Here is a 15,073-nt window from a genome sequence, read left to right as displayed (position 1 = left end):
CTGCCATCTATTGACAACAGTCCCTCCACCAGATTCTCACACCAACAAGTCAGTTTTCATTCCTACTCCACTAACCAGAGAAATTTAAACCCAAGGAATTTAAATTCTAAGGAATCCAAAGGAAACTGGTACTAAACCATCACTTCATTTTTCATGCCACCTTTTGTTCCTGCGCCCAACCAAAATTCCCCCTTTCTTTCCCACAACCACACCCATGCGTCTGCAAATGTTGGAGAATTCCAATACTTAGAAGAAAAGATGGACCTATCTACACCAATGGTTCTCACACGCCTCCCATGAACCTGCCAAGAGCTGAATTTTCACTAAATCCTTAGTGAAATTTAAAAAAAAAAAAAAAATAGTAGTAGAATGGATTTTCGTGAAATTAAATTTCTTCCACTTAAATTTAGTTTGGGGATCTGTTTTGATTAGCTATTGTAACCACCACCAAATACCTTAGCTATGTAAAACAATTAAAGTATATGTCTTACTGTGCTGACGATTAAGCTATTGTCTTTCTTCTCAAAACCCACCTTTCCATACTCAGCTATAGGGTGCTATGGCTGGAACTCAGCAAACCACATTCTCCTTTTTCTGGCTGTTTCCTGGAGGTTTCTAGGAGACTGAAAGACTTGACGAGGGATAAGGGACAGGTGCTCTCTTGGGCTGTTTTTGTTTCTTCGTCTGTGTTTCTGCGGGTTGCTCTGTTTTGCTACAGCTACTGATGCTACCTGAGCACCAGTTTCTTACCTGGAGGATGCAGCTGATTCTGGAAGTAGCTGGCTCCACTTTCCAGGTTTTTTTCCCCGCTTTCCCAGAATGAGCCTCATCAGGCTCCCAGAGAGGGGGACGCCGTTTCACCGGCCAGTGTCCCCCTCCTTATAGTCTGAGTTTCAGCTCCGCGCTGGCTCACTTGGAGTCCAACAGAGTGAAGATGTTCTGGGTCGGCAGTGGCCATTCGGGCACACAGGTTCCTGCCTCCCCCGAAACAGCCCGGACTAGAGCTTCGGGACCTTAGCGGGAGGCTGGGCATCTGCTGAACACGTGCAAAGGAAGGTGTGGGGGGAGGATTTCCGGACCGGGAGAGCAAGCGCAGACGCTCACTTCCGCCTCGCCCAGCGCTCACCGGCAAGGCAGCTGGGAAATGTAGTCCAGCTTTTGTGGCCTGCGCAGCGGCCCTGCCGCAAGGTCCTTCCTATACCTCGTGTGAAACCCTCTTTCATGTGTTAGGGTGCTTAGTAGAGGATAGGTTTTCATGCCGGCAAAATAAGAGGTTACTCGACCCCCAAGCCCCAGCTCTCAATAAGTCAGTGAAACCCAAAAGTTCGAGAACAACCCTCCCGGGATAACACCTGCTTTCCGTTGCCTTCTTTATGCTCACAGAGAGGATCTGTTTAGGTTTCCAAGTTTGACTTTCTTTCCTCCTGAACGCAGTGATGCATAAAACTTCTCTCCCACTATCGTATGGAAAATCTATAGTCGTACCTCATCCTTGATTTCTAACATCAGGGTTGTAATTGTTCTTTAGCAAACAAGTATATTAGAGATTCCAGATGAGTGTTGAAACTGAGATAGCATTGGCCAAATTCGCTGAGCTCCCTAGAAGAAATTTTCTATTTAAAAAAGAATACTGAGTTTAGTTTAGAACAGGCTCAAAGTTAGTTTTGTACTTGTTTCTACCTTTTGCTAAACTTGCTTTCCAACTGGTTAAGTTAACGTACTTACACTTGGCTCTTTCATTAATCTTTGCAAATTATGGAATGTTTTGCATAAACCTCCGCCTACCCATAAATTGCTGTTGAATCCATATTGGGTAAGATCACTGTAAAGATAAAGGTCACCTGACCTTTAGAAGGTGACACTGATTATGAGGCCCTGAGGATATCATCCTTTTGCCTGCAAAATGAAAACAAATTTCGTCTTCAGTGCCATTTCTATTTTTTTTTTTTAAGTAATTGAACCAGAAGTTTTCAGGGTGAGCAGACAGAACCCTTAATTAATGCAGGAAGAATGTTTTACACCCAAGCCAGGACTGTGGGAGGTAAAGAGGCAATTAATAGTCTGTCTCTCTCTCTGTCTCACTCTCGCTCTCTCCCTCTCTCTCTCTTTATATTCATAACAAAACATTTAAAAGGAAAAGCATTATGCCAGCAGGGTTTTTTAAAGACAACTACTATTTCTTTTTCTTTTTCTGTAACTCCTGCACGTCCAGAATGAGCTAGACTGTGACTGACTATTGCTGGAAAATCTTAAGTTCTAACCACCCAGTGAACATCGAAACCGATGCATTAAAGACCTCCAGCAGCCTACTCCTCTTCCGTTTTCCCTCTCCTCTTCAAGAACACATCAACATTCACCAAGTCACTGGAGCTAAAAAAAAAAACTTAGAATCGTTCTTGGCAGGTTCTTGTGTACAATTTCAGTGCACGTGGCATTGCATTGTGTGTATTTATTATTACTCGCTTCTCCTTCCAGCTACTGAAACCCAGGAACCCTTACTTGGTTTTGGATCTCTAGTGCTTACGTGATGCTCACACAGAGTCCACACCACGTAAATGAATTTTAGTTCTTCCTCTTCCCTAGCTCTTTATTTTTGGTCACCAAAAATGTCTCCTGATTCTGTCCTCTCCCCCAGTATCTACACCCCTGTCACTCTCACTTGAACTATCCAGAATCTTCACTTGATTATTCTCTCCAAGTCCAGGCTCACCCCCTCTTCTACCTGCCCTCCCACAGAGATGCCAAGTTACGGTTCGCCAACACAAGTCTAATCTAATTATCCTTTTGTCTAATACTTTCAGTAGTTCCCTAGCAACTGGTATAAGGTCCAAATTTCTAAGCATAATTTTCAACACAGCTTCCCTGCCCCAGTTCATTTCCAGAGACTTGCCCACCATGTATCCTAAGTTCGAGCCATTCCAAACAACTCATTATTTAATCAAGAAATATTCCTTTAGGGCTCTGAGTTTGTTCTTTCTCCTTTTCCATTCAAAATGCCTTTTCTACTTTCCTCAGAAAGCTCCTACTCATCCATCAACACCTAGAGATCCTGTTCCTCCACTAAAGTTTGTGCCTGTCAAAGGTAGGGACCGGGTCTAATTTATTATTGGGCTTCTGGTGCCTAATACGGTTTCTGACACCATCGGCATCAACAAATCTTTGTGAAGAGTAATTGCCAACAAGTATCTGGGAGTCTTTAGTATTCTGAATTCCTAATTGATATCTTCACTTCTATAAAGGCTGCATTCCTGCTTTTCAGGATGGCTCCCCAAACGTATTATTTTACTACATACTGGAAACCCTTCAGGACCTCTGCTCAAAATCACAGACATGATAATGTTCCTTTTTAAGTAGCTGAAGAAAGTGGATTTACTTATTTGACAAAAAACAGCTGGTGCGATAAACCTGAGATAGCACATAGCTAGTCCTTTTTGCTAAAGATGATTATGATAATCTCATCTCACTAAATAATTTTCAAATCACTTCTATATACATTATCTTACTTGATAACATATTGACATGGCCGGCTAATGGTCAAATTCATTAGCAAGTCATCATTTGGACTTTGACAACAAAACGACAAAATCTAGCCCTAGCTCCTCCTCCTACTAACATACTTGGCCTTGGGAACATTACTCAACCTCCTTAAGCCTCCTCAAACCTGTGTTTCTTTGCCAGCAAAAATAAAGATACTGACAGTAAAAGTAATTGGTGTTTTTTCAAGGAAGTTTCTTTTGTTGTTGTTTTTTTTTTTTTTTTACAAAATTGCATATATTTAAAGTATACAACTTGATGTTTGGATATACATGTTCTTTGTGAAATAATCACCATAATCAAGCTAATTACCATGTCCATTACTTCACATGGTTACCGTGTGTGTGTGTGTGTGTGTGTGTGTGTGGTGAGAACCCTTAACATCTAACCACTTAGCAAAGTTCAAGTATATGACACAGTGTTATCACAGTCAACATGCTGCACATCAGATCTCCAGAACTTACTCATCTCACATAACTGAAACTTTGTACCCTTTGGCTGACATGTCCCCATTTCTCCCTATCCCCAACCCCAAACAATCATCATTCTACTCTCTGCTTCTAGGAGTTTAACCTTTTTGGTCAAAGGATTGTTACAGTAGTTTCAGGTTTTCGTGACTTTTAGATTAGACGTGTAAGTGAGCTCAAGCAATGTTTGTCTGTGCCTGACTTATTTCACTTTGCATGATGTCCCCCAGCTTCATCCAGGTTGTCCCAAAAGTTGGCTTTCCTTCTTTTTGAAGGCTGAATAATATTCCATTGAATATATACCACATTTTCTTTGTCCATTTATCCATCAATGGACACTTAGATTGTTCCCACATCTTTGTCACTGTGAATAATGCTGCAATGAACATGGGAGTGAAGTATCTTTTCAAGACCCTGATATTATTTCCTTGGGATGAATACTTCTGGACATGGGATTGTTGGATCATATGGTAATTCTGTTTTAAATCTTTTGAGGAGCTTCCATTCTGTTTTCCATAATGGCTGAACCAATCTACATTTCCAGCAACAGTGTTTAAGGGTTCCTTTTCTCCACACCCTCACCAACACTTCCCTTTTAATAACAGGCACTTTAAGAAGCATGAGGTGATATCTCAGTATGTTTCCTATAGGCAAACACTATTCTAAATGATTTTCACATAATTCATTTAATTGCATAAGAAGTGAAATAAATACCATGAACTGCCTTTAATTAGGGAACTGAAGCACAGCTAGTAAATGGTAAGGCCCGGGTGGAGACCAGTATTCTTACCCACCATGGAAACCACCTCAGAGATTTTACCCTAAGTACTAAAAGAGATCAAGTATATGTAGCCCTCAGTAAAATACTGGCACACAGTAAATGTTTAATAAACATTAGCTGTTCCTATTCTTATTAGCTGGAGAGGACAATAACAATCCTTCAACGAAACTCTAATGTAATCTAATCACCTGCCTACACCAAGCACCAAAATAGAATTATCCACTTCTCTTACAGCCTCAGTAGGAAAACAAAGAGGGGAGTAGAAGTAGCAACAAAATAAGAGTATATGGATGAAGGCAACTTAAAAGTCAAAGGTACTGTAGAAATGAATGGAGGTGCTGTGTCAGAGGCCAGAATTTTTGGAAGGGTGCCACAACACTGACATTTAATTGTCCTGTTGCCAGTATGGGGACTGCTCATCTTCCTCCTTGACAACCAGCCCAAGCCTATGAAAAAGTGAATAGGGCCCTACACTGTATTTTCCTGTGGAAACAATTCACATGATAATCTTGTCTGTGTCCACACAGGAACCAGCATGATACAGGGAACCCCTCCCAAATCCAGCCTTCCTCACTCCATCCCCATAGAACCCCTAAATTGGGCTCCCTCTTCAAATTCAGCTATCTTCTGTGTTTTACTATTTGACCAATTTTCTCCCCTCGAGACCACATGGATTCATTTCCCTTCCTCATGGTTTTACTAAAAGCCAATTAACAACAATTATCCCTTACAATAGCAGATTAATTAGAAGGAACTTTGTTGCTATAAGCATATCATATATGTCAAGTGAACATCTCCCTTTCTGGAAAGTTCTATGGCACGCTGTTCAATAGAACTTTCAGCAAGGTCATTATCTTCACTGTCTAATGACAGCCACTAGCTACATGTACATACTGGGCTTTTGAAATATGCTTACTGCAACTAAAGAAAGAGATATTTTAATTTAATTTACTTTTAATAAATTTAAATAGGCAATTTAGGGAGTACCTACCATATTGGACAGAGCAACTGCACACTATTATCCACTTCTAGTAATCAGTGTGGTATGGGCTACTCAAAATTAAGGATCTGACCTCATAAGACCAAAAAAAGTCAACTTGGAGGAGGCCGGTCCTCTAAAGACATGATAACATATAGAGCTATAGCCCAAAACCAAGTATTTCTAAAATTTGCTTTCAGAAGAACTAGAAGGCCTGACTCTCAAACTGGCACTGTGCCACTTTATCGTTATTCAGTACAAGCACATAAAACAATTATTCTTCAGTTTTACAGAAAGATGAACAGTTCAGTGGCAGGAAAAGTCCAGAATGGACTGCTGGCAATCACAGCAAGTCCTGAAAGAAGAAATTAAAAATCAAGTATCAGCCAAAGAAAAGCCAACTAATTTGTCTCTATTCTTTCTCCCTCACAGCCAGGCGTTGGCCTGGGAACTGCAGTGACTTGCCTTCCTATGAAGATCAATTTGCTAAGGAAGAGAGGGAAGGGACAAACTACACAAGGCAGGAAAAGAGCAAATGCCAAGGCTTTGTGAGAAGCCAAGTGTGTGCAAAGGAATATGGGGCGTGGATATTGAGAACAACAGGAAGCCGTTGGACTGCGTGGAGCAGGGAGGAGACGTGACCCACCCTGGGTTCTGTAAAGATGGCGGCAGGTGGCTGACGATAAGAGAGTTTGGAGTGGGGCAGCACAGCGTGAGAGACCAGTGAGGAGGTCTTTGCCATTGTTATGGCAAAAGAGATGGAAATTAAATAAAGTAATAAACAAACAAATAAGTGATAGAGCTGAGGACGATGGGTGGCAGAGCCTAAGAGAAAGGGGCATGGTCAACAGGGAGTTAGGAGAAAAATTACCAGGGCTTCATAATGGCTGCCACGGGGTAGAAAGGAAGCAGGTAATGAGCAAGAGGTTCTTCTCATTCACAGCTGAATGGAGGGAGAGACTCTTCCCTGAGGTAGATGTTGGAAAGGACTGGATTTGAGGGAGGACCTAAGTTTCATTTCGGGCACTTGTCTTTGCAGTATCTTTAACACAATTAGGATGGCAAGTAGACAGTTGGACATGGACCTTAGACACCAAAGGAACAATTTAGTCCATACCTCTATTCTGTTTTGCCTTTTTTTTTTTAAAGATAAGCTGGTAGTTTGATGAGATGTCTCATTTTTCAGCTCATAAAAGATGATGCCCAGGGGCACCTGGGTGGCTCAGTGGATTAAAGCTTTTGCCTTCAGCTCAGGTCATGATCCCAGGGTCCTGGGATCGAGCCCCGCATCAGCCTCTCTGCTAGCAGGGAGCCTGCTTCCCTTCCTCTCTCTCTGCCTACTTGTGATCTCTGTCTGTCAAATAAATAAATAAAACCTTTAAAAAAAAAAAAAAAAGATGATGCCCAGAAGTCACATAAGTGCTTAAATAGACCAAGGAGGACTCCACAGCTCCATCCCTGTAGAACTTCCAACTGCCAATGCCTTCAGAAAAGACTGCACTCAAATTCATTTTGGAAATGCTGCAAACATGGTCAAGTCCTCACACACTCTGTCAAATGGCCATCTTGTATGGTCCTGCATGACGTACTCCAGAGTCCACAGGGGTCAGGCGAGAACTGGACCACTACCCAACTCCATCCCGTTGTTACATAGGAATAATTAGTATTGCTAAAATTGAAAGTTTTTAAGAGAAGCTGAAAATGTGAGGGCTTTTTTTTTTTTTTAAGATTTTATTTCTTTGAGAGAAAACACATAAGCCGGTGGAGGGTCAGAGGGTGAGGGAGAAGCAGACTCCCCGCTAACCAGGGAGCCCAATGAGGGGCTCGATCCCTAGACGCTGGGATCATGACCTGAGCCGAAGGCAGACACTTAACTGACTGAGTCACCCAGGCACCCCTTAATTTAAATCTCTAAATGTTTTGTTCATATTTATTTTTTTTTTTTAGAAGACCATCTGGGTTAAACAAAATCTCTCACAGTCCACACTTACTCCATGGGCCACTAGTTTGTGACTTTATCTCAGGGGCGGCACCTACAGAGAACTCATGTATCCCTGAGTTAATCCTCCCTAACTGATAGCCTTTCCCACTGAGTCTGAATGCACCCTCAGAATCCATCCCAACACAACGCTCCAAGGGAGATGATGTTCCAAAGTATTCAGAGCTATGGAAGTTGAAATTTATCTGCCCTGTATTTTCTGGCGGTAACCAATGTTGCTCCACAAAAACGTGAAGATGACACAAAATGCCCTCAATTCTTCCCCTCCCTTCAGGAGAAATTGCCTTGGGGCATGCACACACAAATGCCAAAACTCTTTGGTGCCTGTTTCTATTAGTGCAAATCATGTTTCCTGAACCTACAAACAATGTATTTCCATTTCTTCTGCAGCCGGTCTCTATGTATGGCCTTTTAAATACCACTGTAGCTCAGCAAAGTCAACATCTTTTTCTTTTTCTATTCACTCTGGGCCTTCACCTCTCCTCGAAACTTTTTTTTTTTTTTTTTTTTTGAAATCTCTACAGCATTTCCCTAAACACCTCATTTTGCTTGATTAAAAACAAGACCTGGATGGTTTTCTCTGATTCTCTAATGTGATGATAACTGATGGAAAAGACTTTTCAAACACTGACCTCAGAACTCAAGTGCAGTGAGAAGATTCTGCAAGGCCTTTTTACTTCCTGCAAAGCCACTCGCTTTGTTTTCACCTGTGTTTCAATAAATGGAAGAAAGAGTTCCCATTCGTTCCAATTAGTTAAAAAAATAATCATTTTCTCATGCAAAATTAAAGCTTAGCAGGCACCTCTCTTTGGGAAGACATGAAGCTGAACACTTTTAATTTAAGCCAAACAAGCGCATTAAGAAGATGTATTTCTCTAGAGCTGTAGTCCTTCAGGGTCCTTGAATGCCAGTTATTGGCTTACTTTTTAGCCTGAGTAAAAGATCTTTTTGCTGCTGTCTTTAAGGATCACCATTAAGAAAAGCAGCAGCAGTTACCGCATTATTGAGTTTTCTTTGTCAGGGGAAGAGGGAGCAGGAATTAGAGTCTCAGACGTTGGATTGCACTGGCATTAGTTCACTGGGACCACCATAACAAAGCATCCCAGAAGGCTTCCACAACAGAAGTTTATTTTCTCACCATTCTAGAGGCTGGAGGTTCAAGATCAAACTATCAGGAGTTTCAGTTTCTCCTAAGGGTCTTTCTCTTTGGCTTGTAGATGGCTGCCTTCTCCCTGCGTCCTCACACCATCTCCCGTCTGTGTACGTCTGTCCTAATCCCTTCTACTCACAAGGACACCCGATGTAGTGGAGTGCAGCCCACCCAAACGATTTCATTTCAACCGAATTATGTCTTTAAAGACCCTATTTCCAAATACTATCACATTGTGATGTGCTGAGAATCAGAACTTCCACGTGTGCCCTTGGCAGCCAGGGACGGGGGGCGGAGGGGGGCACACAATTTAACCCATAATGATGACCCTGAGGATAATGTACATAGAGCGGAGTGTGTGTTTAGTGACAAACAATAGAAACTAATTCCTGCTGGTAAGTGCGAAGCAGCGGCAACAGCAACAGAAAGAAAGAAAAAACTCGAAGGCAGGAATGTAATCATGACCCATGAAGGGACAGGAACCAAAAACCGAAAAACTCTCAGAACTTCTCCCTCTCCACTCCTTCTGCTCATAGGTTTCTTCCCTGCCCACCTACCTCCTTTTCCTTCTCCCCATTTCACAGGATAGAATACGGTCCGTAGGCTTACAAGCCTACACAGGACAAATTTTACTATTTATCCAGATGAGCCAGCAAGAAAAACCAGCCCTGATTTCCAGGGAAGAGACTCTGACTGTCGCAGCTTGGGTCAGGTGTTCACCATGATCCCATTATAACGGGGCGATGTGGTCATCTGTTTCCAACGTGGCTGTTCCCCGTGAACTGGAGTGATCTCTATAGGAAAGGAGAGAGACAGGGGAGGTAGAGATACGTGATCATGGGCCTGCGAATAGGGCAGATGCTCTAACACTTGTCGCTGTATGGGTAAGAATGTTTGCATGTCCCACTCTTTTTTCAGACCCCAGGATATTGCTCCCCTGCTCACGAGCCTACTTAGATATTTCTCCTCTGGACATGTAGACAAGAGGTAACTATAGCAACTGGATGTACAGGTAATTGCTATAAAACCTTGCCCAGGGGTTGGAAAGCCACGGAGAAACTGATCCCTACATTCGACCGGGGCACTAGTTCACAGCTAAGGTGAGTTTCTTGTCCCCAGAACAATCAGTGTTTTACCTTTTAAAAATAAAGAAAAGTGTGTGTGCCACAATTCTGTCTGAAAGCTCGGGCATTGAAGTAGACCCAGGAGATGCAATTTCAAACAAGACTCACCTTTTCATCTTCCAGGTCTGTGACTTGGCTAGGTCTCCGTTGCCTCTAATCTTTTTTGTTCTCTTGGCTTCAGCTGCCCACCATTTCCAGAAGCGGGCTGACGGGCAACGACCCAGGTTTAATGACACCACCCTTGGATCTAAAAAGACATCATTCCTTCAGATGTGGCCAGTTCATCCCCTAAAGGACCATTCAGCCTGTTAGGCATCCCAGAACCTGGGATGATCTCCCTCTTCCTTAATTGCTTCTCACCTGGAACTCACAGACACAAGAACAATACCCTTCCCTCTTTCTCTCTTCTAAACTAAATATAGAATTGGAATGACTCACTTTTGGAATTGTTGAGATAAAGAAGCAGACGTAATGTGGGGTTTTAGGAGCTCAGCTCTCCCTCTTACCAACAGTTTGGGAGACAGCTCCGTGAGGAGCCCTTGGAACCCGGGGCAAGGCTGCTGAGGTTCAAAGCCACGCTCCACCACTTACTAGCTCTACCTTAGGTAAGTTATTAACCTCTCGGAGCTTCGCTTTCCTCACAGAGGTGTTGGGATTCTTAAGCAAGCTACTGTACCTGAGGTGTTTAGAGTTATGCAATTGATTGTTCTTACTATTGTTATAATACCAAATCTGGCCTGATGGGCTAAGGAGGGTTGGTCTCTGACAAGACACAGCGGCACTCCCCCTCCATTCCCCGTTCAGGGCACTCTGCTCTCCTGCCTCCTATTTTTTTTTTTTTTCATCCTCCCCAGCACCTGAGCATCAGGGAGCCTCCTGCAACCTTCCCCATCAATACCCACCCGGAACTCACTCCCAAGGTAGCAGCCCTCTCCGAGAGCACTGTCTAAGAGGCAGTTCCGTTTTCTCTGAGAAAAATACCTTTACTATCTTGTTTCCTTTTTTTGGATTTTTTTTCTACTTTTTCTCCCATAATGTGCATGCATCTATAGCCAACGAAGTTATGCCAGTTGTACAAAGGAGTAGTAAGATGCCAATGTCCCCAAGCTATCTCTGCCCCCACCATACTCACTGCAGCTGAGTTTGGAGCCCCTCCTCTCTCACTGGACCATGACATCAGCCTTCCTACTTGGTCACACTATCAATACTTTAGCCAATCTACTGCCCATAGCATTAGGAGTGAGCTGGACAGTTAGGCAGTCAGGGCCAGGGTCTCCAAGAAGAAAATATGGGGTCAGGACAGTTAAGATAAAACACCACTGACATCCTGTTTTGCAGCTTAGACAGGACCACACTAGCATTCTGCTTTGCAGCCTTTGCAGAAATGACTTCTGCAAAACATCCTAAAATAAGACCATTAACCACAAAGCATTTGTCACCATCACGGGCAAGGGGCAGTTAAGACATAAGTCCCCAGATGTCAGCAAAAAAGACCATCAGCACATAGACATTAACCTAATAGGTACACAGATGTGTGACCCAAAGCCCTGATGGGTACAACTCAACACACCCTGGTTGCTTAAGATAGTTCTGCAAAAGAGCTCCTAAAACCACTAAACTTAGAAACTCCAATGGCAACCCTCTTGGGTCCCCTCCCTCTCTGAGAATTTTACACTCTTGCTCCATAAAGTTTGCTTGGCTGCCCACCACTCTTCGTCTGGTCTACCTCTTCATTCTTCCAAGTGGCATGACCAAGAAATCCTGCAACGATAGTCCTAGCATAGGCTCTTCCTAAACATTTAATCACAAAGTAAGTATTTCCAGATTAAAAAACATTTAAAGATCCCTATTACTTAAGAGGTATGTTCCAAAAATTCTTGGCATGGCCCAGAAGCCTGCTTCTAGCCCCAACATGTCTCGTCTGCTACCATCCCTCTTTCCCATCACCCTACACTCTAGCCAGTGAAAATCAGAAGCCATTTGTGTAAATCATATGTTTCTTCCAGCAGGAATATTCCAGCCTTCTACTCCTCCACCTAGCTAGCTCTTACTTATTTTTCAAGCTGCCACTCAGCAAACATCTCCTCTAAAAACCGTCTATGTATCTCCCCAGAAATAATCCTCTCTATTCACTTCATATAGTATATATGACAAAGTGCCCTAATATTAGTTTTCTAGATTCTCTCCCACATTAAAAAAAAAAAAGAAAGAAACCTACTCTATTGAAATATGACTGACATACAAAAAGTATAAAGAATTCCTACAACTCAGTAGCAAAAAACAAAGAGCCCATCTAAGAGATGGGCAAAGGACCTGAATAGACATTTCTTCAAAGAAGACATGAGATTTGAAAAGATGCTCAACATCACTAACCATCAGGAAAATGCAGCTCAAAACCAAAATGTGTTATCACCTCACACCTGTTAGGATGCCTATCATTAAAAACAACAAAAGAGGGGCGCCTGGGTGGCTCAGTGGGTTAAAGCCTCTGGGTTTGGCTCAGGTCAGGATCCCAGGGTCCTGGGATCGAGCCCCACATCTGACTCTCTGCTCAGCAGGGAGCCTGCTTCCTCCTCTCTCTCTGCCTGCCTCTCTGCCTACTTGTGATCTCTGTCTGTCAAATAAATAAATAAAATCTTAAAAAAAAAAAAAAAAGATAAGTGTTGGCGAGGATATGGAGAAAAAGGAATCCAGGTACTGTGTTGGTGGAAATGTAAGTTGATACAGCCATTACGGAAACAGTATCAAGCTTCCTCCCCACTTTACCATAAGTTCTTTGAAGTCAGGAATCATGTTCAATCAATCTTGGTACCTCCCTCAGCAGCAAGCTCCGAGGAGAGTAGGAGCTGTTAGAAAGATGTGATGAACGAATGAACGAGGCAGGAGGAAGGTGCTATTCTTTACATATAAAGATGACATCACCACAACCCTACTAGCAGACTTCACTGTGGCCCCCGTTTCCCAACATTGGCATGGGTCGCATGGATAGGTCCCTATTCCCTCATCCTTGGTAACTGTAGGCCCAATGATGACAGAATGGCTACGTGAGAGCCTTCAACTAGGCACAAAGGACTAGGGACAAAACAGGGCTCTACCCTTGAAGAAAGTTCTAATCTCGGTCTCTATTAGTGTCACCCACTTGCCGGCTGAACCCGGCCCTTGCTCAAAGTTAGCTCACAGCATAGTCTGACAGTGGGGTTGAGAAATGGAAGGACAGATCTTCACCAACCTGCAGTAAAACTGAAAAAACATATGTGCTCCATCTCAGTGGATGAAAGACCCTCTTCCTCCCCACCTGCCTACCTTTCTGCTTCCTTCTTTTCATAAAGAATAGCAAAGACGCTGGTATAAACATGAACATAACAACTCTGGTGTTGATTAAACTCTTCATCTTCACTCCCTTGCTAATCAACTACAAAAGCCTTCGATACACACACCAACCTCAGAAAGGTTTTATCACTTAATTACTATAAAACAACCCCACAGGTTAACGCATGCTTGATCTCAAAGGAGTGGCAGTAACCATTATGTTATTAATATCAATTTCACAGCTAGAAACAAGTAGAGAGAATTCAGGCCCAGAAATATGGCACAAAGTCTGAGTTAATGGGATGTGCTCCCTGCCCCCGCCCCAATACTACTCCCCAAAACTCAACTTACCATTTTGTTATGGTCTGAAATTCTGGAACCAGAAATGTATTCCTCTGGGGTTTTTGTTTGTTTGTTTTTTCTGTTAAAATGCAAACATCATATAGGTAGATCACATATCAAACCACGGTCAATCATTTATGCCTAAGAGAAATCTAAATAAATTTAGCCACTTTTCTAGGGCATTGGTGGTTACAGAGGATAGAGAGGGAATGTGAAGAAGCAGTGACTTGAGTAACTGAGGCGGGCCTATCATCCTGTATTGAAAACAAGGATAAAGAGGACTGAGGGTCTGAGAGCAATCCTTACTCGGTTCACACGTGTACTTCCTGCTTGGCATTGATAAAAGTGTACGTAGGCAATTGTGTGGCAGTAAGAGGTTGAGGGGTCTGACTGCAGCTCAAATCCTATTCTGTAGGACTGAGTTACTGAGATCTGCTGCCTCTAATTTTGCATCATCACTGGCATCCAAAGAATGAGGCAGCGTGAATCCAGCTTGTGTTTCACTGTTTACGGTGTATTTGTTTCTGACAGGCTCTGGGTCAATAATTTTTCATAAGTCAAATCACAATATAGGTACTCCAGGAGAGAATTTGTGAGATCATCTTGAACAGTGAATATGTCTTGACTATTTTGTATAAGTGCATGCTTTTTTACATCAGGCTTGCTTGCTAAGAGGCACACTCACAGTGTATGCTACCTTTCCCTTTGGAAGGCAGAATATTTAGAACTCTATGGCAACTTCTGATTTAATTTACAAAATGCCTGCTCGGGTGGGCAAGGTTCTGCAGAGAGTCCTGGTGATCTCCATATGCCTGTGTGGAATGCACAGAATAAATATGATCATCCCCAAACCGCTAAGAGATTTGCTCACCTGACAAGTTGGTAGAGAAACAAGCAGACAGACTCTTCTCTTGGGAAACCCAGAGGATGCCAGGAACGAGGTAAGAGACTCCTTATAGCTACAGGCTCTTATCATAAGAACAACTGATAAAAAGGTATTTGAACAAAAGCCTCAGTTTCATTGAAATAGTTAATGGAAACTCAAGAATCATGACGTCTACCATTGTGTTACATAAGGTTAGACACTCAAGATTCTTCCAACACAGGTCAACAAGGTAAAGATTGTTGTGAATAGAAAAGCACACCTTATATCTCAACAATATAACTTGGTTTGCACATGATGATCCTTAAGAATATTTTCACTAACAAAAATAATTGGCTTAAAGCAGTACCAGGAGTGAACAAAGAACTTGGAAACAAGGGTGCCCACTAACAGACAAACCAAAGAAAGGGATCGCTGAATAGAAGAAAAGAAAAAGTCTACGAGGCCCTTCCAGAAACACAATCAATGATGTTGGCACATTGGGACCTCAGCTGGACCCCAGGCA

General features: G+C 42.6%; 1 long non-coding RNA gene across 2 annotated transcripts; it reads right to left on the bottom strand.

Moving 5' to 3' along the window:
* Positions 1-1,215: 1,215 nt before the first annotated feature.
* Positions 1,216-14,376, bottom strand: LOC309873420. 2 transcript variants are annotated; one of them, XR_014316349.1, is made up of 6 exons: positions 13,695-14,376; positions 12,801-12,880; positions 10,143-10,281; positions 9,468-9,704; positions 8,393-8,467; positions 1,216-2,370 (listed from the first exon to the last, which is right to left on the bottom strand). It is a non-coding gene; the product is annotated as an uncharacterized lncRNA (long non-coding RNA). The 2 variants fall into 2 exon arrangements; XR_014316350.1 differs by lacking the exon at positions 12,801-12,880.
* Between the last annotated feature and the right edge of the window lie 697 nt (positions 14,377-15,073).

This window comes from Mustela nivalis (assembly GCF_964662115.1).
Source record: "Mustela nivalis genome assembly, chromosome: 9".
NCBI classification, from domain to species: Eukaryota; Metazoa; Chordata; class Mammalia; order Carnivora; family Mustelidae; genus Mustela; species Mustela nivalis.
Note: the sequence above shows the minus strand (reverse complement) of the source record. Positions and strands in the feature narration are given on the sequence as shown.